We start from the raw sequence: 25,372 nt of genomic DNA, 5'->3' as shown, positions 1-25,372 counted from the left end.
CGCAGCTCTGGCTCTGAGTGGTTTAGAATGTGTGAGGAATATGCTGTCCTGAAATACACTCCCGCCTCTAGCTTTCCTGAGGATGATTTCAGCGCCTGGGAGAGGGAGGAGGCTTGCCTTTCTGTGCAGCCTCTTCCAAGGATGATCTTACAGGAATAGTTTTATCTTAAAGCAATTATAAATTTTCACATGCTCATTTATTTATTTTCTCCATCATATTTATCTCCCAAGCGTATAATCATTGTGTGAGCTTTACTTTAAAAACAAACATACATTGACTCCTAGGCCTTGCATTAATAGATGCTGTTTATTCTCATTTAATGCAGCCCTGAGTTGAGGGGAAAACAGCTACTCACAGTGCACGTTACCAACATTGGTTTCAAACATAGTCAGTGCAGCAATGGCTTGACCCTGTTGTTCCATTCAGACCCCCCCCCCTTGCTGTAGAATCTGGGACATGTGTTCATTTTCCTTATTTTAAAAGAAAATGGAGAAATATTTGATGGAGAAATAACATTTAATTTTTGAGAGTTTCCAAGGTTTACATAGTATAAGATGTAAAAGACCAATTAAACATAAAGATTTAAGTAGTATTTTATTTTTACAGTTGTAGAAATAGAGAGATAGATACGGTAATGTTTGCTTGTCAACCAGTTACATGCCATGGAGGCAATTGCTAAATGATGTTTTGCAAATAATAAGACATTTCAAATACTCAGCCAGTAGTATGAACTTGTCATTAGTTCTTTGACCACCTACTGTGTCTAACTATCACCCCAAATTATTTCTCAAAACTTGCTTTAATAGGACATTAGGATCCCTCAGGAAATATTCTAGGCTTGCTATTCCTTCAAACAAGCAAACAGAAAATACAGATTTTCAGTTATATGTAGCCCCAACTTATAAGTTGGGGAAAAATTATCTAAGGGCACATTCTGCAATTGCTGAGCCAATTAACACAGGTTGCAGTTGTTGCTTCTAAAGACGTTCAAAATGATGTATCTATTTGGGGGGGGGGGGGATGGTTCAAAAGAATGCTTTCAAGCTGTGTAGCAGTTACCCAATTGTCTAGATTGCTATTTAGAATAGAAGAGGATGAAATGGATGGATGGATGGTCAGATGGATGGATGGGTGGTTGGATGAATGGATGAGGCATGGAAAGAAAGAGATTGATTTAACAAATGATGAGCATATCCTCCAAGAAAGCTGTGCCCTGACTTTATTGGGCCCACTGTTTCTCTGGCCATCATTCACCTCCTAGAATATCATCTTGGTGAAGGCGAATTTCCATCAGTGAATAGATGGGGTAACAGTGATCCCAGAGTTGAACTTAAGCCAGGAGCTATAACCTCAAAGTAAACATCAGTGTCCCTGATTTACAGATGCAGACAGTGAGGCCTATATAGAATAAAGGATGTGCATAAGACCAGAAAGCTGGTACGGGGCAGTGCCAGTTTTCAACCCCAATTTGTGTGATCTGCGATCCATGCTCTTTCTTAATCCCTGTGCTGAGGTTTAGCATCTGTAAAGTCTAGCTGGTAATAATACCCAAAACGGTATTATTCGCAGACGTGAGCCATATGTGGACATACTCTTGGGCCACAAAGCACCATTCCAGTAATTATGATATGATCTTGCTTCTAACTGCTGTAATGAAGAATCAGGGGTGACAAAATGCATGGAGACTCCAAGCTCCAGTCATCAGTGACATAAGCAATAATGCCACCCCTTGGCATAGGGAGGTGCACTGTTAGGAAGAAACCTCTTCAAAAGCTCTCACACTTCAGCTGCTGTGCTAAGTGAGTTTTGCATCCAGGCAGTTAGACAAGGAATGCATCTGGCACCACTAACACCTTTCTAAATGCCTGCTGCCTGTCCAATTCCTGCGTAGCTGGCTCTTAACAGCCTCACTGAAATGGAAACACTAGGAGATGACTGTCACCAAGCCACCTGTAGAATCCAGGGTTGCAAGAGGATCAGCCCCTCGTTTAATTGTAAATAAACGAGGAGCTCCTCGCCATTCGATTCAGAAGGCGATCACTTAGAAATGTTAATGTTATTTACTGTAGCATGCCTGGGATGGTGGCGTTTCTCAACATCTGTTTTCATTTAAAATTTCTGAGTTGCCTTTGTGTTCCATTCTGCGGGCCCCGCTCAGTAATGATGCCGTTCATACTTACGAAGCAGGAGGATGGAGAGTGGCAAGTGGGAACCCAAACAAAATATTATTAATGAATATTTGCAGCTGCTGGTGGGACTTGGTGAGTAGCTGCCAGTATCACTGATGGAACTCATCTTGTAAAAGGTACTATGATAAATATCAGCCAGGAGTGATTAGCAAGGGTTGTTAATTCATGAATGACTTACAAGCAAACCAGCAACTCGATCACCACCAGAAACAGAATGCATTTTTTTTCTCTCTCTCTCTTGCAAGGCAACCAGAAGCTTAAGATTATAACATAGTCATCATTGCCACACTCTTGGCTTTCTTTTTGTACCTTGAGAGGTTTAGTCTTGAAGAAAAATAAAAGAAGCAGAAGTGTCTGTGTGTTTAGGGAAATGAAGTGTGTAAGACCATGCACATCTTTCAAGGCTCAGATCAAAATTCACTTCTTCCCAACAGGCTTTTTGGCAACGTCCACCCTCTGGGCTTCCCTGGTGGTTCAGTTGGTGAAAAATCTGCTTGCAATGCTGGAGACAACTAAGTGACTAACAGGTTTACCTTTTATATACAAACACACATATATATGATAAGTAGTAGTGTCCTCATTGTACAGATGAGAAACTAAATTGAAGAAGATAAGGAACTCCACCCCTAGTATCACATGTCAGCTAAGATTGAACACAAGCCAGTACGATTTAGTTTAACATTGTGTAATTCATTGGAACATTATCCAGTGGAGACCATATGACAAGGGTCAGGCAAAGACAGGAGGAAAACTCCTCCCCCTATCTGTGACTCAAGGGTCTCCTTCCGACCCCTAGCACCCCTTTAGCTTACTCAAGTGCAAATCAAAGAAAACGACACCCACCAGAACTCACACATTCACTTATTTAAGGCGGTCATTTTGGGATCTGCCCTCCTATTTATTGATGCAACGATAGCGTTACACAATTTTGGAAATCCTTTAGCATTATGTCCAAAACTGGTTCAAAAGAATATCCTCTAATATACATGAGTAGTTACTTCACCCCCAGAAGAGGCAGTGCTATCACCCTTTAAAGTAATACTGATCCCAGTTCATCCAAAGCAAGGAATTTAACGAAGCCTCTGAAGATAGAAAGACCTTCAGCCAGCTGTTTCCCCAACTTTCCTTAATGTCTGGGGTCACAGAAGAGGAATTTGGTTCTTCTCTGTTATTTAACTAAATACCAAGTAGTAAAAACAGAAAAATCCAGATGAACCTAAAGATAGCCTGGGTAGAGAGCATCCCAAAATTGGACAAAGAAAAGTCCTCATCCCCAGCACCATAGGAGGGAAGATGAAAATGCTGTTTCCCACCTCACTTCCAACATGGTGGCCTGAGGCTGCCCCACTGCGTGTCTCCCCGCCAGAGATGCTGACTCTGGGCTCAGGCACTCAGTGCCTTCATGAAAACATTTCCTTTGGGGGGAAGCCCTTTAGGCATCCAGAAAGATGTCCATTTGTTCCCTTCCTGTCCTCAGCTATGGTCCTGGGGGAGACTAGAATTGGCAGCATCAGGGTGGAGCCCCAACAGGTGCTTGCCTTTCTGGGGGTAGACCAGAGCACAGACTCCGGAGGAGCGCCAGCATCCCCGTTGAGTGATGATACCTCCCAACACCTCACAGGTGTACTTCCCAGAACATCCAAGTCCCAGATGTTCAGAGCAGAAACAACATTGGAAAAAACTGGAGGAGACTCAAAGGAAAGAATGATGGTCTAAAAGCCAGGGGGGACAAAGGGACCCCATTAAGAAACAGCCGCAGAAAGATGTAGCTGATGGTTGGTTACCTGGTAACGTGGGGGGAGGGGTCAAGTACATCAGTAATCACAGGGAGCCAATAGGTGATGTCCCCAGGATTCATCATCCTCTGTTCAGTCATTCTGTACACACTTACAGAGCATCTACCGGCTCCAGGCACGTCGGTCAGGGGTTGGGGAAATAAAGGTGATCAAACCAGGCCGAGTCTCGCCTCATGGCACTCACTATCTAGGAAGAGAAACAGATGTTAACTTGACAATCACAGAAATAGATGCTCACTTGCCAGGGCTTCCCTGCTGGCACATAAAGAATCTGCCTGCAGTGCCAGAGACCTGAGTTTGATCCCTGGGTCGGGAAGATCCCCTGGAGAAGGAAGTGGCAACCCACTCCAGTATTCTTGCCTGGGAAACCCATGGACAGAGGGGCCTGGTGGGCTACAGTCCATGGGGTTGCAGAGTCAGACATGACTGAGTGACTGACACTTTCACTTTCACTTTTGCCGTAATGACCAGTACTGGGAGGAAGAGGCAATCAAAGTTACAGATGAATGTCATGGGTAGGTGACTATTCAGAGCAGCTTCTCTGAAGAAGCGGAGGTGCAGGAGGGCTAAGAGTTAACCGGACCCAGCAGAGGGAACAGTGCTCCAGAACTCTAAATGACAGTTGTTATTAGACTTTTGCTCAATTCTATTGTTCATTGTGTCGGTAATGAAGCACGTGCTGTAATGTCCCACACATGTGCTTTTCTTTTAACACTTTTGTAACTATATTTCCATGTAATTGCTTCCTTTTGTGATCCTATATATTTTGTTTTATATTTGAAAACATTACTCTGAGAAGAGGTCCATAACGTCTGCAGATTGCCAAAATTTATGAATTCCTGCTCTGCATCAGATGTTCAGATGCTAAGCATAATTCTGAGGGTGTTTCCCACTTAAAAACCCCCACCAGATGGTGGTGGAAAGTATGCTGGAGTTAAGAGTCAGAAGGCCCATATCTGGATACTGCCTATGGCCAGCTGTGTGACTTTGGGCAAGGTGTCACCCTCTCTGAACCTAAATGTCCTCATAGCAAATCTTAGGTAATATAATTCCTGCCTCGCTGATTGTCGTGAGTAGAAATGAGACCATTTGTGTAAAAGCATGAGGGTTTGATCCCTGGGTCAGGAAGATGCCCTGGAGGAAGGCATGGCAACTCACTCCAGTATTCTTGCCTGGAAAAATCCCATGAACAAAGGTGCCTGATGGGCTACAGTTCATGGGGTCACAAAGGGGTCAGACATGGCTGAGTGACTAAACAACAACTAACCTGCACAGATACGCCTTCCATAAACGTTTTCTGAATCTGACTGAAGGCCATGGGCTCTTCAGCCCATTTGCATATGCAGGCATGGGCTTGTGGGAAAAGATGCTTTTCTGTCTGCCTCCTGCTGGGACTTGGGGAGCCTGCCAGGATGCTTGGGGATGGCTCTGACAGCGAGATGCCAAGAGGAAACCTGCCTCCACTTCCAACCCTGTCCCCTCGGGTGAACCACGCTGAGCCAAAGGGTTCACAGGGATCGGCAGGAAAAGGGAAAACAATTTGTTCAGGGGCCCTAGAGTCAGACACTCGGCATGCTGGGCTGGTGGGGTTTTTCAGCTCTAATCAGCATCAAGTTGATCTCCTTTTGAGAGATACTAAGAAATCCAGACTATCTACAGGTAGCAGCCACCGGACACACCCAGCCCTCCACCTGGCCCCTGCCCCTTCACTTGCCATCCTGAAGCCCATGTGGTACCAGGGTGCCTGGACCGCTGTTCCGGACCCAGCTGTCAGCCTTCGCCTCCATGCTTCAGCTAGGGGCAGCAGGCAGCAGAAATTTTGTTCTCCATTTCAGTCTTGACAGATTGGTTGTTTTTCTTCCCCCTCCTTGATTTTCTTTTGTTGAGTTCCATTTTTCTGAAAATTAATTTATTGTGGCTGAAAGGATGGCAGACAGAGAACCCTGGAGACTGGCTTCCTGTATTTATCCAAGGCAGTCGCCTGGTGCTAGCAGGTTCCTCATTGCGGGGACCCACCGAGGAGACCAGCCAGGCTCTGGAGTTAAATAGCTTCTGTTCTCTGAGGAGCTCAAAGCACTTTAGAAACATGAGCTCATTTGGGGTCCGTACTGACCTGGATTCAAAGTGCCCCCCCGGTCCTCCCGGGATACAGATGTCTAAGACAGCCCGCGCTCCTGCGGAGGCCATTCTGTCCGCCTAGAGTCAGAAAAATGGAAACATAAAGCCCAAGTTAGATGAGCCTGTAATGAAAAGCAAATACCTTGGAGGTTAGATGAGGGGCTTTCAATTGTCTCCCCTCCCATGTTCTCCAGGCTTTGGTTTGTGCCTTAGCTGAGGCAGAACACTGTCCTTTCAAAGGATCAGAGGAAATCAGAATATGAAAGTGCCTAGCCTGATGCGACTTAGCAGCAGCAGCAGCAGCAGCAGCCTGATGTGTGGAGAAGGAAATGACAACCCACTCCAGGATTCTTGCCTAGAGAATCCTGTGGACAGAGGAGCCTGGTGGGCTGCCATCTCTGGGGTTGCACAGAGTCGGACACGACTGAAGCAACTTAGCAGCAGCAGCAGCCTGATGTGTTACAAGTGTTGTTGTTTAGTCACTAAGTCTTTGTCTGACTCTTTCGAGACCCCATGGACTGTAGCCCCGCCAGGCTTCTCTGTCGATAGAGTATTCCAGACAGGAATACTGGAGCAGATTGCCATTTCTTCTCCAGGGAATCTTCCTGACCCAGGGATTGAACTTGTGTCTCCTGCATTGGCAGGTGGATTCTTTACCACTGAGCCGCCAGGGAATCTGGTGTTACAAATAATGGATTCTCACTGTGTTAGTTGAATCCAAAATGTCCAGAGTGATGCAGGCCAGTGGGTTCGATTCTTCTTGTATCGCCAAAGATGGACAGTTTAATCCCTTACATCAACTCCCATTTCTCCTTCTCTGGGTTATCTCTAGGGAATACCAGACATACATAGTAGATTACAGAGGGTCACAAAATCCTTGGGGCTTCGTAGGTGATGCAGTGGTTAAAAACAAAAAAATCCACCTGAGAAATGAGACCATTTGTGTGAGAGCACTGTTGATGCAGGAGACACGGGTTTGATTGGGAAGATCTCTTGAAGGAGGAAATGGCAACCCATTCTAGTATTCTTGCCTGAAAAATTCCATGAACAGAGGAGCCTGGTGGTCTACAGTTCTTAGGGTTGCAAAGGGTAGGACATAACTTAGCGACTGAGCAAGCTTGCATGGCTACACTGGGCCACCTGGATAATACATCTCAAGGTCAGCTGATGATCTTACTTTCATGTACAGCCTTAATGCCTTCCCTTTGCCATGTTCACATGCTCCAGGAATAAAGACACGGGCATCTCTTTGGGGAAAGGGAGGAGAGGGGTCATTATTCTGCCTACCACACTCTGGTGGTGGTAGTTTAGTTGCTAAGTCATGTCCGACTCTTGCGATCCCACAAACTGTACCCTGCCAAGCTCCTCTGTCCGTGGAATTCTCCAAGCAAGAATACTGGAGTGGGTTGCCATTTCCTTCTCCAGGGGATCTTCCCAACCCAAAAATCAAACCCAGGTCTCCTGCATTGCAGGCAAATTCTTTTCCACACTCTATCAGATGGGAATGGCTATGTCTCCCTTTTATAAGTGTGGGAGCTGAGAATCATGGCAGTTCAGTAACTTTTCCAAGGTCACCCAATCCAAATGTCACTTCACCTGAAAACTGTAGTGTCTCAGCTAAAAAGCAGAAGTATTCTGGTGAATGGCCAGAGAAGCCCTTCCAAAGGGAGGGATGTCATTTGGAAGTGGACTAAACAAATCACCATGCCTTTCCACAAGCCCGTAGAAATATAATTTTCTGTCAGCTTTATGGTGATGAGAAGCACTACTGGGGGTTTTCCCCCTGCCAGCTTCTCCAACCCGAACAAAAGAGAGAAAGAGAGACCTTGTCTAGGAAAACCCCTCCGAGATTGCTCGCTTATCTGTCCCTGAGAACTGAAGAAACACCATTTCTCATCTCCAGTAAAACCTTCCAATAATGAACTCTGCGATAAGGGGACTCCATTCATCGTGAAGCCACAAATCGTTCCAGTGCATCAACCCTTTCAGTCCCCAGGGAGATAAAGAGGGGATGTTTTGGAGCTCTTTAAAAACATTTTGTGTGCCTTGGACCTGGAAACCTCCACACGTGTGCCACACAGCACTTTCCTAGCCCCGCCCCAAATGCAAGGCTTGCTCTCCTGCACACGTGTGACATGGCAGTCATCCAGATACCTGTGATAGTGACCTTTAATCTCTACCAAAACCGCTCCAAGTAGCTGTTAATCTCTATGACCCTCAGTTTCCACACCTGCAGAATGGATATACGTATGCTATTAAATACCCAGTATATGGCAATAGGCTTAGAACTCAGGTCTGGCCCCAACCACATGCCCTGGCCACTTTGCCTCCAACCCGCTTTTCCACCTGCTGAGCCTCTGCTCAGTACTTCTCCTCCCAAGGACATCATCTGTCTGCCACTTCTCCCCTTTGTCAGAACTTCCCATCTGCCCTTCCATCCCACCTCACCCACCAGGGAGCCTGCTCTACCTACTTGACTCCCTCCCTTGGTCAGAATCCTCTTCATCTTCCAGTGCAGCAGCTCATAATTATATGTCCTTAGCCCGTAACTTTGTGTCTTTATTCATGTTTCTCCCTACATCTGAGTCATTCTCCCAGAAGAGGCTGTGAGCTCGTCTGGGATAGAATCCATTCCTTACACACACTTTCCCTGGAGTTCATCACGGACCCACCATAGGATGAGGGGCACAGGTGTCTGATAAGGATGACTCGATCTGAATATTGACCTACTTTATAAAATGTCTAGGTTATTATTTACAGAAGCTTACTATAAAGTTTCAGAAAGTTAAAGAGCTTCCTGTACACCTGAAACGAACACAAGCTTGTGAGTCAACTATGCTTCAATAAAAAAGAAAGACAAAGGACACCTGTAGTAACCAATAGCCAGTTCGTTGCTGGGTTAACCTGAGCCCCAGGAGTCCTGACTCCTCCTGCAGCGTCCCCTCTACCCTACGGGCCAACTATCATCTTTTTCTTGGAAAAAACTGCCACAGGAATAAGATGGGACAGGGAATTCTGTATGTTTTGTTCATGAATGAACCACCAGCCCCTGAAACAATGCCTGGCGTGTGGTAGGAGCTCTAAAACTATTGCATAAATGAATGAAAATTGTTGAAAAATATTTTGAATACAAATTTCAGATGAGTACCTTAATTAGCTATTAATTAGATGACACTTCATTAGCCCTCATCAAATAGAATCCAGATGTTCTGGACCCCAAACAAGTGCAGAGTCCAATGCTGAATGTTTGGAGTGAGGTCTGGATGATGATATTCTTGTTTTTCTTTTCTTTTTTTTTTAAATATTTCTTTATTTTTGGCTGTGCTGGGTCCTCGCTGCTGCACAGGCTTTTCTGTAGTTTCGGAGAGCAGGGGCTACTCTTTAGCTGTGGTTCGCAGGCTTCTCATTGCGGTGACTTCTCTTGTTGCGGAGCACGGACTCTGGGGCATGTGAGCTTCGGTAGCTGTGGTGCATAGGCTCAGTAGTTGTGGTGCGTGGACTTAGTCGCTCTGCAGCATGTGGGATCTTCTCAGACCAGGGACTCAACTGGTGTCTCCTGCACTGGCAGGTGGATTCTTCGCCGATGAGCCACCAGGGAAGCCTGAATGATGACATCCCTGAGACCTCTCCTGGATAATTCTGATACCTTTGAGAAATGCAAATCAAAACTACATTGAGGCATCACCTCACACCAGTCAAAATGGCCACCATCAAAAATCTACAAACAATAAATTCTAGAGAGGGTGTGGAGAAAAAGGAACCTCCAGACACTGTTGGCAGGAATGTAAATTGGTACAACCATTATGGAGAGCAGTATGAAGGTTCCTTAAAAAACTAAAAATAAAGCTAGATGGAATTCCAGTTGAGCTATTTCAAATTCTGAAAGATGATGCTGTGAAAGTGCTGCACTCAATATGCCAGCAAATTTGGAAAACTCAGCAGTGGCCACAGGACTGGAAAAGGTCAGTTTTCATTCCAATCCCAAAGAAAAGGAATGCCAAAGGAATGCCATATGATCTAGCAATTCCACTCCTGGGCACATACCCTGAGAAAAGGTATAATTCAAAAAGACACATGTACCCCAGTGTTCATTGCAGCACTATTTACAATAGCCAGGACATGGAAGCAACCTAAATGTCCACCCACAGAGGAATGGATAAAGAAGATATGGTGTGTGTGTATATATATACACACACACACAATGGAATATTACTCATCCATAAAAAAGAGTGAAATCATGCCATTTGCAGCAACATGGACGGACTTAGAGACTGTCATACTAAATGAAGTCAGAGAGAGAAAGACAAATATCATATAATATTGCTTATATGCAGAATCTAAAAAAAATGGTACAAATGAACTTAATACAAAACAGAAAGAGAATTACAGGTGTAGAAAAAAATTATGATTACCAAAAGTGGGGGTAGGGGATAAATTAGGAGATTGGGATTAACATATGCACTACTATATGTAAAATAGATAACTAATAGGATTTACTGTACAGGACAGGGAACACAACTCAATACTCTAATAACCTGTATGGGAAGAGAATCTAAAAAAAGTGGATATATGTGTATATATATGCATAACCACTATACTCCACTATGCTCCAATAAGTCAATTATACTCCAATAAAAAATAAAGTACTCCATCAGAAAAGAGCCACTGCTTTATAGCAGAACTGTTAGTTGTCAGTTGTGAACTTGGCAAAACTCTAAGTTACACTGATACATTGCCTGCAGGTAAAATCCGTCCGACAGGCAGAGAAGTTGGCCTCACTGACCCTTTCCCCGTTACTCAGAGAGGTGTATGGAGACCATATCCTCTGTCAGTTTTCCAAAGTCTAGCCTGAGCCCCACCCAAGGGACCCTGCACATCGTAACTGCGGGAGGAGACCCGCTGAGGTTCTCCTAACTGGGAGGCTGCCCGGAAGAACCATCCATCCATCTTGCCAGTGACAACAGCTGGAAGGAGCAGCCTCCACCATGGACCTGCCCACTCCTGCTCGACTACACCTCATTACACCTGAGAAATTGATATACGTGTTGTTTTTGCCTTGACAGGCAGGGTGGACTTGCTTCCTGTATCTTCGTGCTGTGTCTGCGTGTTGCTGTTAGTGGCACAGGGGACTGGATGTGCCCCTCAGCCTGGGAGAGGGCACTGCACACTGAGAGACACCCCTGGGGGCAGGCAGGAGCCTGGCAGACCACCCCATCATCCCAGGCTGCCCAGAAAACTAGGGACCCCAGGTTTCCAGCCATCTTTCTGTTAACGTCATCTCCTTGGGACCCCGCGTGTCTCCCCCTTCTTCCACTGGGCTGATGGGTGTCTAGATGTCTAAAGCTGCCCACATGTCCTCACCAGCCACATTATTCTGAGTGTTCACTTGGACCAGGCTCTGGGCCAGGGCAGGAAGGTGGGGATACATTCCCTGCCATTCAGGGTTCACTGTCTAATGAAGTTTCACATCACAGGAAGTTGAATGACTGTGAAATATCCCTGAAGAATTTGGGGACCAGAGACCAAGTGATGGACTCGAGTGAAGGCAGACCTGGAGTCAACATTTATAGTCATTTTATAGAGTCCATGTAATGGGGGAGTCCTGATAATCAAAGAAGATTTATTTCTCTGTAGTATTTCCTAAGTCTCCAGATGAGTCTTAAGGTTCTGTCTCTCTCTGTCATACACACACACACACCAAATTCCTACTTTAAACAGAATATATAGAAAAGTGGAGTGATTAACATTTTATTGAAACCCTATAACATTCTGGGTGCTTAGTGCGTGCTTATTTGTGCTTAATGACTCAGTCGTGTCCAACTCTTTGCAACCCCATAGACTGTAGCCCGCCAGGCTCCTCTGTCTATGAGATTTCCCAGGCAAGAATACTAGAGTGAATTGCCATTTCCTTCCCCAGGGGATCTTCCCAACCCAGGGATCAAACTTGAGTTTCCTGCATTGCAGCGGGTTCTTTACTGCTGAGCCACAGGGGAAGTCCTCATATTTATTTAATATATGCAACAACTTTGTGAGAGAGATGGCATCATAATTAGGTGAGGAAACTGAGGCTCAGAGAGGTTAGGGAACTTACCCGAGCCCACACAGCCATACATGGCAGAGGCGGGATTCAAGTGTCTACCTTACTCCAAGCTGGTTGAGCACCTCGCACTCTGCCACCTGGCCTCCCTCTAGACACATATTTGCTTCACTGTTCAGCCTTCCTAAGTAACTGTTGGCCTTTTCCATGAACCAGAAGCAATTAATTACAAAGGGCCAGTCTATCATCTATGCCTCTCCCTCCCACTGGAGCCCCCGGCCACTACCCCAAGTGTGAGAAGGATGAGAAAGCAAGCACTTCCTGGTCAGGCTGGGGAAGGGGAGGTAACAGACAGGGTTCCTGTGATTGGCCATCAGAGACTTGGTCATGTGGATGCATGATTGGTCAGTGGCAGATTCTGGCCCCTCCCTCCATCTCTCTGTTCCCACAGAGCAGAGAAGAGAGCTGCATGGCTACCTTACCCCATGCTCTCTGCCTCTGGAGACCAGATGGCAGATGCCCTTGGTCATCTGCAGCCTTTGGCCAGCAATGGCATCTAAGTCACCATCAGCTTTTGCTAACTGGCTCTGCCACGGCCACTGCCCTCAGCACACTGCCCTCTTCCTCCTTGGAAACTGATTCTGACTCAGGAAATCTGCATTCCTTTTCACTTGCCAGTTGCTAAAGACATCATCTTCAACACAGCGCACGCTGTTCATCCTCTGGTCTTAGATGGGCTGTTGACGCACTTGGCTTTTTTTGCTGTGTATTGATGCCACAGTCCTTTAATTTTTTTCCCCTTTGCTGTTAATTTCAGTAGAGTTGGCTTTTTCCTGTTTAATCTTTTTCTCCCTGCACTCCTACAATTACGTGCTCCTTTCCTTGGCCCTGTTTTTAATGCAGCAGGTTCTCGCTTCTTTCATCAGGTACCATGTTCCCTGTAACTGCTTTTGATTGTGCCCGGTATATCCACATTTGTTTAACGAGGCTCTGCTCAGCGGCTCCTCTAGGAGCCAAGTCTCTGATTAGAAGGAACGCCGTGCCTGTGCCATTTCTGCGTGTCTTTTCTATAAATCACTTATTTCTCTCTGAGTTTGTTTCCTGGACAATTACTGATTGTGGTAAGGCTCCCATCGCATCCTGAGCGGCTTTGGGCTAGAACAACATGGTGAGCAGACCTTGGAGCAGACGCGAGCCTGGGGTTTTGCTTCCACGTGACTTCTGAGCTCCCAGCTGGGGAAGAGGAGGGCTGGGTGGGAAGGAGAGGATTGACAAGCATCCCTAAAACTCTGGGAGCACTTGGGAAATCTCTGGTTTGGAGATTTGTGCTTGGATCTGACCTTCAATTTTAGCATGAGGGATTATAAATGAAAACATAGCCAGAACTTTCTTTTGTCCCCTGTGGGGCTCCAACTTTACAATTCTAAGCAGTTCTAACACATTTAATTCAGAACCGAGGCAATGAATCCAGAGCACAGACGGATGAAACCTGCCTTCAGCCCACTTCTAAATCCAGGGGCCATTATAATCCTGTCGGCTTGTCAAACAATGGATTTCTCACTCTACCTCAGGAAGCGTAAACTCAAAAAGAAGTCTTGCAACCAGAGTGATCACTCTAAGTGAAGGAAGTCAGAGAGACAAAGACAAATGCCATATGATATCACTTATATGTGGAATCTAAAATATGGCCCCAGTGAACCTATCTATGAAAGAGAAATAGACTCACAGACATAGAGAACAGATACGGTTGCCAAGGGGGAGGGGGAGGAGGGGAGAAATGGACTAGGAGTTTGGAGTTAATACAAGCTCTTACATTTAGAATAAACAACAAGGTCCTACTGTATAGCACAGGGGACTTTATTCAATATTCTACGATAAACCATAGTGGAAAAGCATATAAAAGAGGATGCATTTATGTATATAACTGAGTCACTTTGCTATATAGTAGAATTTACCTTGACATTGTAAATCAACTATACTTCAATACTAAATAAATTAAAATTCAATTTTTTAAAATAGTCTTCCCCTCAAAAGGAGAAAAACAATTTGTCCGTGAAATTTTAGGAAATTCAACTGACATACGTTTGAGTGATAATGAATAAACATTGTTCTTATTTGTTATTTACCTGCTTTCTAATTTTAACACATAGCACTAGTGATAATTACCAAATCCTACATTTATAGAAGACTGACTCTTTCTTAAGGCTTTGATGGGGCAATTATCTCTTTTCTTTCTGTGCTGTTTCCCTATAAATGTTGAAAATTTAGTCATTACCACTAGAACTAGCTGTGGCATTTTGAATACAGATACATAATAAGGAAGGAGGTCATTTGTTTATTAATATTCAAAACACCCAGTAATTCCTGCTCTTCTCTGGTGGATGAGCTCAGCTTTGGGTTTTGTAAGAACTTTACATAAACCAGTTAAAAACTCTGTTTCTGTGCAGCTTTTACTTACTAAGAGTTGATAAGCACTGTAACCAATGGAAAAGAGAACAAAAAGTATATCTTGTAATAAAAATAATAGCTGCCATTTATTGAATATGATTGTGTATTGGGCAAAATGTGGCTTCAGATTTGTCTTCTTCATTATCTCAGTATCTTTACAATAGAAGGCATTATCCTTCCCCCTTGTTACAGAGAAGTCAATAGAAGGCTCAGAGAGGTTCAGCATGTTCCTGAGGTCACACAGTAAGAGGTGTGAGAGCTAAGACAGAAGCAGGACCATCTGGTTCCTCAGCCTCATCCCTTCCACCCGGTCATCACAGGGGCCATGCTGGACTCTTGATATCCCCAGGCTTTTGAGTGGAGGGATAAAGTGTGCCAAGCGTTGTTATGGAAATGAGCTCATAAGCACTACTTGCTGTGGTTCTAGAGAAGAAAGATGAATGTTTAAACTAGAGACTTCAATTCCTTTTCTAAGTAAGTCAACACCATAAGAGCAGACTTTCGGAGCCAAAAGAAGGGACCAACGGGTTTAGGCGCTTCCGTGTCCACAATTAATCTTCTCAATTTAGGGTGCAATTTCAGGAAGGTGGCCTAAAGGGCCTGGTGGGAAGCCTGGTGGCTGCAGTCCATCATGTCGCAAAGAGTCGGACATGGCTGAACAACAACGCAAAAGAACCTGTTTATGTTTTGGTTTGTTTGGGCTGTGTTTTATCGCTTTTATCAGTTTTTAGATTTTGAGTAAGAAACTTTGAGAGAAGAATCCCATTCTCTGCCTCATAATTGTGACCTACTTGCATGAAAGTCATCACAGATACAACCCTCACTCTGTGTGTGTGTGTGTGTGTGTGTGTGTGTGTGTGCGCGCGCGTGCACGTTGGTCGCTCAGTCATGTCCGACTCTTTGCAACCCCATGGACTGTAGCCCGCCAGGCTCCTCTGGCCATGGGATTCTCCAGGTAAGAATACTGGAGTGGGTTACATTTCCTCTGCCAACAAACCTCAATACAAATGATCTAAGCTCATAAGTTCTGATGGCAACAGGGTTAATGCCAGTCAAGGTGTTTGTGAAGATCATCAAAGCTAATAGCAGGACTTGCCTGGTGTCCAGTGGTTAGGACTTTGCCTTCCAACACATGGGGTAAGAGTTCGATCCCTGGTCAGGGTGCTAAGATCCCACCTGCCTCGTAGGCCAAAAATTCAAAACATAAAACAAGAACAACATTGTAACAAATTCAATAAAGACTTTAAAAATGGTCCACATCAAAAAACAAAATCTTTTATAAGCCAGGGAGTCAGTTCTTCAGTCACTCTTTGGGCAGCATTCCCCACTCACTGCAGTGAAAGTCAAGTAAGCCAAATCTCAAGGTAATATTTGGGTCCAAAATACTTCCAACTTTTTAAACAGTAACAACAAAAAAAAGATATCATCTTGGCAGGGTGAATGTGTGGGAAGGAGATAAATGAGGGACTGCCCAAGGAGAAGCAAGCAACGGGGATCAGGGATGGATCAGAGATTCCACCAATTTATTTGCTTCATACACAGGTGGTGAGAGGTGCTTTGGACTAATGAACATGTTTTTAATGATTTTGAAGTGAATCCCAAAGCCTTGTTAATGCTCCATTCACAAAGGGAAGCAAGGCTGAAAATGCCTTCATCTCCCCTAGTCCTGGGTATCTGAAGGCACAGTCCTTGAATCAAGTTATTTTCAGCTCAGATCTGTGGCTGAATTGTTTTCACTAGAGATCTACCGCCTCCATAAAACCTTGCAGTGATTACAAGGAAAGGCAAGTCTTACTTCAACGATGGGAGCCAGTTCATGGGTCTGAGCTGGGGAAAACCGGGCCTGATACATACTGGGCTGTGACTAACGAAATGGAGACACAGGTGTCCTTACTGCTTTGATCTGTCTGTTATGTCCTGCTGGGGTGTCCCACCTGGCTGCAGACTCCAGTGAGCGCCCCTACTTGGGAGAGAGGTGAGCAGGCTCAGGACAGTGGTGTGCTCTGGGCACATTGAATGGGGACGGTTCACACAGGGTCTAAGAGACAGTGCCCAGCCCAGAACCTGGCTCGCAGTGGAACTTGATGGAAATGCAGTGGCTCATTGTTTGAGCCTGGTTCTTATGAAATAGTGGCTGCTCATTTCAACAAAAGGAACCTGAATTTCCAAAACTGAGGCTCAAAGTTCAAGCAAACTAAAGAAACCTAATACTTCATTTCATTTCATTTCAGTTCAGTTCAGTTCAGTTCAATCATTCAGTCGTGTCCAACTCTGTGACCCCATGGACTGAAGCACGCCAGGCTTCCCTGTCCTTCACCAACTCCTGGAGCTTGCTCAACCTCATGTCCATGGAGTCAGTGATGCTATCCAACCATTGCATCCTCTGTCGTGCCCTTCTCCTCTTGCCTTCAATGTTTCCTGGCATCAGGGTCTTTTCCAATGAGTCCGCTCTTCGCATCAGGTGGCCAAAGTATTGGAGCTTCAGCATCAGCTCGTCCAATGAATATTCAGGACTTATTTCCTTTAGGAAATCTCCTTGCAGTCCAAGGGACTCTCAAGAGTCTTCAACACCACAGTTCAAAAGCATCAATTCTTCGGTGCTCAGCTTTCTTTATGGTCCAACTCTCACATACATACATGACTATTGGGAAAACCATAGCTTTGACTAGATGGACTTTTGTCAGCAAAGTAATGTCTCTGCTTTTTAATATGCTATCTAGGTTGGTCATAGCTTTTCTTCCAAGGAGCAAGTGTCTTTTAATTTCATGGCTGCAGTCACCATCTGCAGTGATTTTGGAGCCCAAGAAAATGAAGTCTCTCACTGTTTCCATTGTTTCCCCATCTATTTGCCATGAAGTGATGGGACTGGATGCCATGATCTTAGTTTTTTGAATGTTGAGCTTTAAGCCAACTTTTCCACTCTCCTCTTTCACTTTCATCAAGAGGCTCTTTAGTTCCTCTTTGCTTTCTGCCATTAGGGTGGTGTCATCTGCATATCTGAGGTGATTGATATTTCTCCCAGCAATCTTGATTCTAGCTTGTGCTTCCTCCAGCCCAGCGTTTCTCATGATGTATTCTGCATATAAGTTAAATAAGCAGTGTGACAATATACAGCCTTGACATACTCCTTTCCCAATTTGGAACCAGTCCATTGTTCTATGTCTGGTTCTAACTGTTGCTTCTTGACCTGCATACAGATTTCTCAGGAGGCAGGTAAGGTGGTCTGGTATTCCCATCTCTTTCAGAATTTTCCACAGTTTGCTGTGATCTACCCAGTCAAAGGCTTTAGCATAGTCAATGAAGCAGAAGTAGATGTTTTTCTGGAATTCTCTTGCTTTTTCGATGATCCAACAGAAGTTGGCAAGTTGATCTCTGATTCCTCTGCCTCTTCTAAATCCAGCTTGAACATCTGGAAGTTCTCAGTTCACATACTATTGAAGCCTAGCTTGGAGAATTTTGAGCATTATTTTGCTAGTGTGTGAGATCAGTGTGATTGTCTGGTAGTTTGAGCATTTTTTGGCATTGCCTTTCTTTGGGATTGGAATGAAAACTGACCTTTTTCAGCCCTGTGACCATTGCTGAGTTTTCCAAATTTGCTGGCATATTGAGTGCAGCACTTTCACAGCATCATCTTTCAGGATTTGAAATAGCTCATCTGGAATTCCATCACCTCCACTAGCTTTGTTCATAGTGACTAACCATTTCCTTTCATGTAAGAACCCACAGGTTGGAATCTAGTCACCAAATAGTCACTATAGAAAAAAAAATACATATATATATATATATATATCTCCATACATGGATGATGAGCATTTCCTGGAGTCCATTTTATATATATATATAATGGACTTCCCTGGTGGCTCTGGTGATAAAGAATCTGCCCGCAATCGAGAGACCCGGGTTTGGTCTCTGGATCAGGAGATCCTCTGGAAAAGGGAAAGGCTACCCACTCCAGTTTTCTTGCCTGGGGAATTCCGTGGACAGAAGAACCTGTCGGGCCATAGTCCATGGGGTCGCAATGAGTCAGACATGATTGAGTGACTCACAAACACACACATTTATATACTGGGTTGGCTAAAATGTTCATTTGGATTTTTCCATGGAAATAGATAAACAACAAGGACCTATTATATAGCACAGGGATATTTGATATCTCCTAATAATCTATTGTAATCTATAATGGAAAAGAATCTGAAAAAGAGTATTGTGTATATGCATATATATGTATGTATAACTGAATCACTTTGCTGTATGCCTGACATTAACAGCATCATAAATTAGTAATGCTTCAGTTTAAAAACAGTTATAAAAAGTAGTTGCTAGCATCTGTGACATGTGTACCACGTGCTGAGTACTAGACATGTGTAACTGACTCATGGACGTGGAGCCTGACCTTTCTGGAACACTGTGTTCTATCTACTAGACCCCAATCAATGTGGATGCTGTCATAGTTCATCAAGAAGTGCTGTCATGAAGTGTGGACAGATTCTGGGGTGGGGGAGGGGCTCTGCTGTCGAAACCACAAGTACGTGGCCTGGGGAGCCCACCCATCCACCACACTCCTTGCCACTGTCAACATCTGCTGCATCTTCAAAACAACGTGAATGAGAGCCTACTGTATACGCTGCTGCTGCTGCTGCTGCTAAGTCGCTTCAGTTGTGTCCGATTCTGTGCAACCCCAGAGACAGCAGCCCACCAGGCTCACCTGTCCCTGGGATTCTCCAGGCCAGAACACTGGATTGGGTTGCCATTTCCTTCTCCAATGCATGAAAGTGAAAAGTGAAAATGAAGTCGCCCAGTCGTGTCCGACTCTTCGAGACCCCATGGACTGCAGCCTACCAGGCTCCTCCGTCCATGGGGTTTCCCAGGCAAGAGTACTGGAGTGGGTTGCTATTGCCTTCTCCGACCGTATATGCAGCTCCATCATAAATGCCCCGAAGTTCTCAAGTAGGAGAGTAAAGGTCTCTGGCGTTCTGTTTTGTATGATGATAATAGTAAGAGTAAGTAAAATGGCACAGGTGTGCTAAGTCGTGTCCGAGTCTTTGTGACCCCATGGACTGTAGCCCGCCAGCCTCCTCTGTCCATGGGATTTCCCAGGCAAGGGTACTGGAGTGGGTTGCCATTTCCTTCTCTAGGGGATCTTCCTAACTGAGGGATCGAACTACAGTCTTCTGCCTCCCCTGCATTGGCAGGTGGATTCTTTACCACTGCGCCACCTGCCACACCCTGTTAAATGGTAGACAATAGTAAACTGTTTGCTTACTACATAGAATCTATTATATCTTGTCATCAAGGTAAATGGTTCAAATGTAAATTGAGTCTAAAAATTCTCCAATCCTAAAAGTGCCTTAACATTCTCAGTGACAATAGGCAGTCTGGGATGTGTCAGTATCAGTGCTTAAGGAGTGGGAGAGCAGGATTTAGAAATAGTCCTTTGAGGATGTGGTCTGATACATTTTAGGCTTAAAGAAGCTCTGCTAATGTGGAGTCCTATAAAAGAAGGCATAGCTGTCACATCACCATTCCTGCCCAATACACCCTGGTTCTCATTCATTCACTCATTCATTTGTCCATCTGTCCATCCAAACAGTCAACAGCTATTTATTGAGGATTTTCCATGTGTCAGGCACTTTGCAAGGTTCCAGGGACCTAGCAAGAAACAGCCCAGACACCGTCTCCCCCAACCCTTTTGGTGTTTACAAGACAGCAACCACATGGAAAATTCAGACAAGGACCACATGTTCCATATCAAAGTCATTTGGTTTCTGGGTCGAAAGGTCTCCTGGGAGAAGGAGGGTGCTGGGGGTGGGGGGAGGAGAGAGCTGAGGAGGACCTCCTTGGGAAGAGCAGCCTTCTCAGAACAGGAGGGAAGAGGCAACTGTGAACTCGAACAGGCCCTGGTGATGTACCAGGGGTGGAGTTGCTTGCTGGCTCCTTAGAGCCTGGCCACAGCAGGAGCTTAGAATCGGGGATCTCACACTCCTGTTGGGCCCACAGTGGGGACCTGCACGTGCCCGGGGGTGCTGGCTGAGCAAGCACAGAGCCTGGGTGGCTGATGGAAGGGAGCAGATGGGATTTGTCAAACGGGCTGCATGGCTCATTAGCAAGCTCCCTCCTTCCTGTGCATGCTCTGATGTGCAAGCAAACACCTGCAGCTGTCCTGGAGTGAGCTCAGGGTTGAGGCAGTACTTCAGACAACCTCCAGAAGAGCATCACACTCTCGGGGTCACAGCCAGGACTGCAACAAAAGGTGGAAACTGCTCTCTCCTACTCAGCCTCCCTGATTAATTTGGTGTTTCAGACTCAGTAGCCCATGAGGTCTTCATCTCTTTCAGTTACTCCTCCAAACAGATGTCCGTTTTATGAGCCATTCCTTAGCCTTGCCTGGGGTGCCAATTCCCCTCCTTCACATGAACGCCTCCGGCTTCCCCCAGCCTCCAGCACGTTGGCAGTGCCCAAGTATAGGGCTGAGTGCAGAAATGATCGCTGGTGGCTGATCGTTTTTGCCTTGTGGTTCCATCCAACCCCTTATGGGATGTGTGTGTGTGTGTGTGTGTGCGCGTGTTAGTCACTCAGTCATCTCTGGCTCCTTACGACCCATGGACTATAGCCCGCCAGGCTCCTCTGTCCATGGAATTCTCCAGGCAAGAAATACTGGAGTGGGTTCCCATCTCCTTCTCCAGGTGATCTTCTTGACCCAGGGATTGAACCTGGGTCTTCTGCACTGTAGGCAAATTCTTCACCATATGAGCCACCTGAGAAGCTCTATGGGATGTTTGCAAGACACTCAACATAAAGAGGGAAAACACGTTATAGCTTGGAAACGTGTGGAAACCAGAGATTCTGGAGGGAAAAACCTATGGGACTTGAGGGTTTATGCGAAATGTTTGTAAAGTGCTGTCCAGAACGAAAGCTTCCCAGAAAGTCTTCATGTGTCTGTAGGAAGCTAATGTATGGTAATCAGGGCCACGTGGAACGGCTGTAATTTTTGACAACATAACAAGGAACTTATCGCTGTTTTCCGCTGTTGCTGCATATTCCTAGCACCCTTGCCCGCTGGAGAGGCGTGAATAGAAGATTTATTTTGTATTGTTAGACTGTCAAGGCACTCTGGAGCAACAACTTTTAAATGATAACTTCCCCAAGCTTATAGAAGTTTTGAATTACACGCTTTTAGTCCAGCATGCGTGAAGGTCTGACAGCACTCTGCTCCCCGTCATCCTTCACTCAGCGCCCTGTATGGTCAGTGGCTAAACACTCTGCCCTTCCCAAACCCAGTGGGACCATTATGAAGAATGACAGAAAGCTATTTCTAGACAGGAAGCGAGCTGAGGCCACTGACGTGTCATCGCTGAAAGAGAACTTCTTCACACCTTGGTCCTTTGGGGGCCCCAGGAGACCTTTCTCTGCCAAAACAGAGACCATCTCGAGTTAACTGAATGTGAGAAAGGATTCCGAGGTTGGGAGGGGGAGAGAGGGAGGGATGTGCAATGAGATGGGACATGGTTTCAGAAAAGTTTGGTCCAATCTTCCACCTTAGCGTTCCCTAGAAGTGGGCATGACAGCAAAGCTTTGCATAAGGCAGGACCTGATGTGCTTTGACTTTGATCGCTGAGCAGCTGATGACCTCTGTCATCCCTCCAACCTCTCCAGTTGGCATAGAGGGATTTGGTGCCGATACTTTGGCCACCTGTTGTGAAGAGAAGACTCATTGGAAAAGACCCTGATGCTGTGAAAATCTGAGGGCAGGAGGAGAAGGGAGCTACAGAGGATGAGATGGTTGGATGGCATCACCGACTCAATGGACGTGAGTTTGAGAAAACTCTGGGAAACAGTGAAAGACAAGGAAGCCTGGCGTGCTGCAGTCCATGAGGTCAAAAAGATTTGGACATGACTTAGCGACCGAACCACAAGTTAATTAATTAGTTAATGAGCAGATCTCTTGAATGGGGTTACTATCTGACAATCAGTCTAAAGACACAGGATGCGGCAATTTCATTTTTCACTCCTGTCTCGCCCCATTTTTGCATCCACTTAGCACTTAGAACTCTTCTTATTCCGCAGGTGCTGAGGTTACTGAAGTGTCTCTCTCCCCTGCCTGCCTGCTGGATCATACAGTGCTTTGGGCAGGGTCCCCAACCTTTTTGGCACCAGGGGCTGGTTTCGTGGAAGACAGTGTTTCCATGGACTGGGGTGAGGGGCATGGTTTGGGGATGATTCAAGAACATTACATTTATTGTGTACTTTATTTCTATTGTCATTACATCAGCTTCACCTCAGATCATCAGGGATTATATCCTGGAGGTTGGGGATCCCTGCTTAGGGGGCACGGTCTGTGCCTTATGTGTTGTCTTCTGTGTCACCCAACACATGTGGCATTTAGTATGCATGTAAATAAACAGTCATGGGAATGAATCAGAGTCTTAGGCGATCATATAAGCCGTGGTCCTCCTGATCAGGCTCCTTCCTGAGCCCAGAGAAGGTGATGTTTTCCTCTCAGCCTCCTGCCTAATTTCATTTGCTCCCAGGGCATATGAGTCAGGGCTTGTTTTCCAGACTGGGTGAGCCTCTTTTCTCCACGACCCCTTAATGAAGGTTCTGCTGAAGCCAAGGGCTCGTGTAGTGAGATTGTTATTGTGGTTTTGCTCGTGCCTGCCGAGTTCGGGTTTATTATTAGAGGGCTGTACACAAGGGCTGGCTCCTTGCCTGTTGTTGTGTTTTTCTTTTTCCTAAGGCAGCTGAAAACAGAATAGTTGCATTTGTTTTGAGGGGGGCAAAAAAAAGAACAAGAGATTTTGCAAACAGTTATAAAAAAAAAAATAAAAGCTGAATTGGTCCATTTTGGAATCCCCCGACCTTGACAGTGTCCTTCTGATGCTCTATAAACATTTGTTTGTGGGTATTTAATAAGCTGCCAGCTGACAAATTGCGGAACTTTTTGCAAGAGCCCCTTATCTTTTCTAGAACCACTGAGATGGCAAAATATATTCTCCGTCTCCACAATTCGCTCTATATTTGCATGTGGAAATTGGAAAGCAAGTTGTTTTTCTTCGTTTGCATGACAAAACTCAGACCCCAAAATACAATTCAGCATTTAATTTGAGCTAGTTAGAGAGTGCAGAAACGGGCCTCAGCCCCCAGTTGGCTCCATTTTGCTGCTGCTGTTTCTGTTGTTACAATTAAAATTGATGTATTACGCTGAGGATTTAAAGTACCTCCTTGGGCAGCGCTGCAGTGAACCTGGGGAGCAGGCTGCCTCAGGAAGTCATGAGGAAAAAACAAACCCCATGAAAAGCTGCCTTTGTTTTTAGGTTTTAATAACTCCGTTACAATTTGGCAGAGGCCTCCCCTCAGCGTGAGAGGGGGGCTGTCAGCCCTGGGGCAAGGACGGAGTTGCTGGAATGACCCCTTGGTAGCAGCCCCTGATCACAGCTTGCCGAAAGCAGATCAGGAGAAAGAACTTAGAACAGTTCATGTTTAAACAAGCGCTCCTCTTAGCCAGGGACTCCCCACAGAGTTCTCCATCCAGACAGGGATGCTCCGTTCCTTCCCCTCCCAGCCTCCAGGGGGCGCCCCATCCTTCACACTGCAGGCAATCTTTCCTGCCCCAGGGCAGTAGGTGCTCCTGCTGCTTGCAGGGAGTGGAGGACGCTTCCTTCTTCCTGATCCACACCAGGCGGGACTCCCACCCAGTCCATCTGCGTCCAGTGCCGACTCTGGACAGGCACTGTGCCAGGTGCTGAGGGATGCAGATAACCTATAATGGAAAAGAATCTGAAAAAGGAGAAAATATATGTGTGTGTGAGTGTGTGTACACATATACATACACACACATGAGCTTAGCAGGTGGCTCAGTGGTAAAGAATTTGCCTGCCAATGCAAGAGACATGGATTTGATCCCTGAGTTGGAAAGATCCCCTGGAGAAGGAAATGGCCGCTTACTCCAGTATTCTTGCCTGGGAAATCTCATGGACGGAGGAGCCTGGCAGGCTACAGTCCATAGGGTCGCAAAGAGTTGGACATGACTGACTAACAACAACACACACACACACACATGTTTAACTGAATCGCTTTTCTATACACTTGGAACTAACACAATATTGTAAATACCTCAATATAAAAAAAAATCAGAAAAAAAAAAAAACCAGAGGATCTGCTCCATACCTTGGAAGTCCAACGAAGGAGGCAGGCAAATGAACAGGCACTTTAACACCAAACTAGTCCATGCAGTGAAACTTTCGAACCAGATACTGGATCAGATTCAGACTCTGGCATCCAGAGGTTCTGTGTCCTTGGGCAGGTTGCTCACATTCCTAATCTGGGTTTCCTTTCAGCATCTTCCTCTAAGAGCATAATGAGCATTATGCAAGACAATATATGTGAACTGCTGAGTAGCATGCCCAGCCCCGAGTAAGTGGTAAATAGTAGTCGTGCCTGTCCCAATAGAGAACAGCCAGACCTCCAAAGAGGAGTCCTGACCTATATTGCAGAGCAGACTGTGGAATAACCTCAAAAGCCTTCTAGAAATGCTCAAAAGACTATTTTACAAAGTTCAGGGAATTGATGAGAGGAAAAGACATTCAGGCAGAAGAAGTGCAGAGTTCAAAGACCTGAAGATAAGATGGAGCAAAGCATCATCGGGTAGCTGCGAGTGGTTTCATGTGAGGACCCATGAAGCAGAGCTGGTGTTCTCAGTCATGGTAGGTGCATGTCCCGGAGTGGGAGGATTCAAGGTGACCTTTTTAAAGTTTTCAATTGAAACACGTTTTAAAATTTTCCAACA

General features: G+C 45.4%; 1 protein-coding gene across 2 annotated transcripts in view; it reads left to right on the top strand.

Moving 5' to 3' along the window:
• Positions 1-25,372, top strand: part of KIRREL3 (kirre like nephrin family adhesion molecule 3) — a 606,294-nt gene that overhangs the window by 179,927 nt on the left and 400,995 nt on the right. The gene's annotated exons all lie outside the window — the stretch shown is intronic.

Source organism: Bos javanicus, chromosome 29 (assembly GCF_032452875.1).
Source record: "Bos javanicus breed banteng chromosome 29, ARS-OSU_banteng_1.0, whole genome shotgun sequence".
NCBI lineage: Eukaryota > Metazoa > Chordata > Mammalia > Artiodactyla > Bovidae > Bos > Bos javanicus.
The sequence above is the reverse complement of the archived record's forward strand: the minus strand, read 5'-3'. Positions and strand labels throughout refer to the sequence as shown.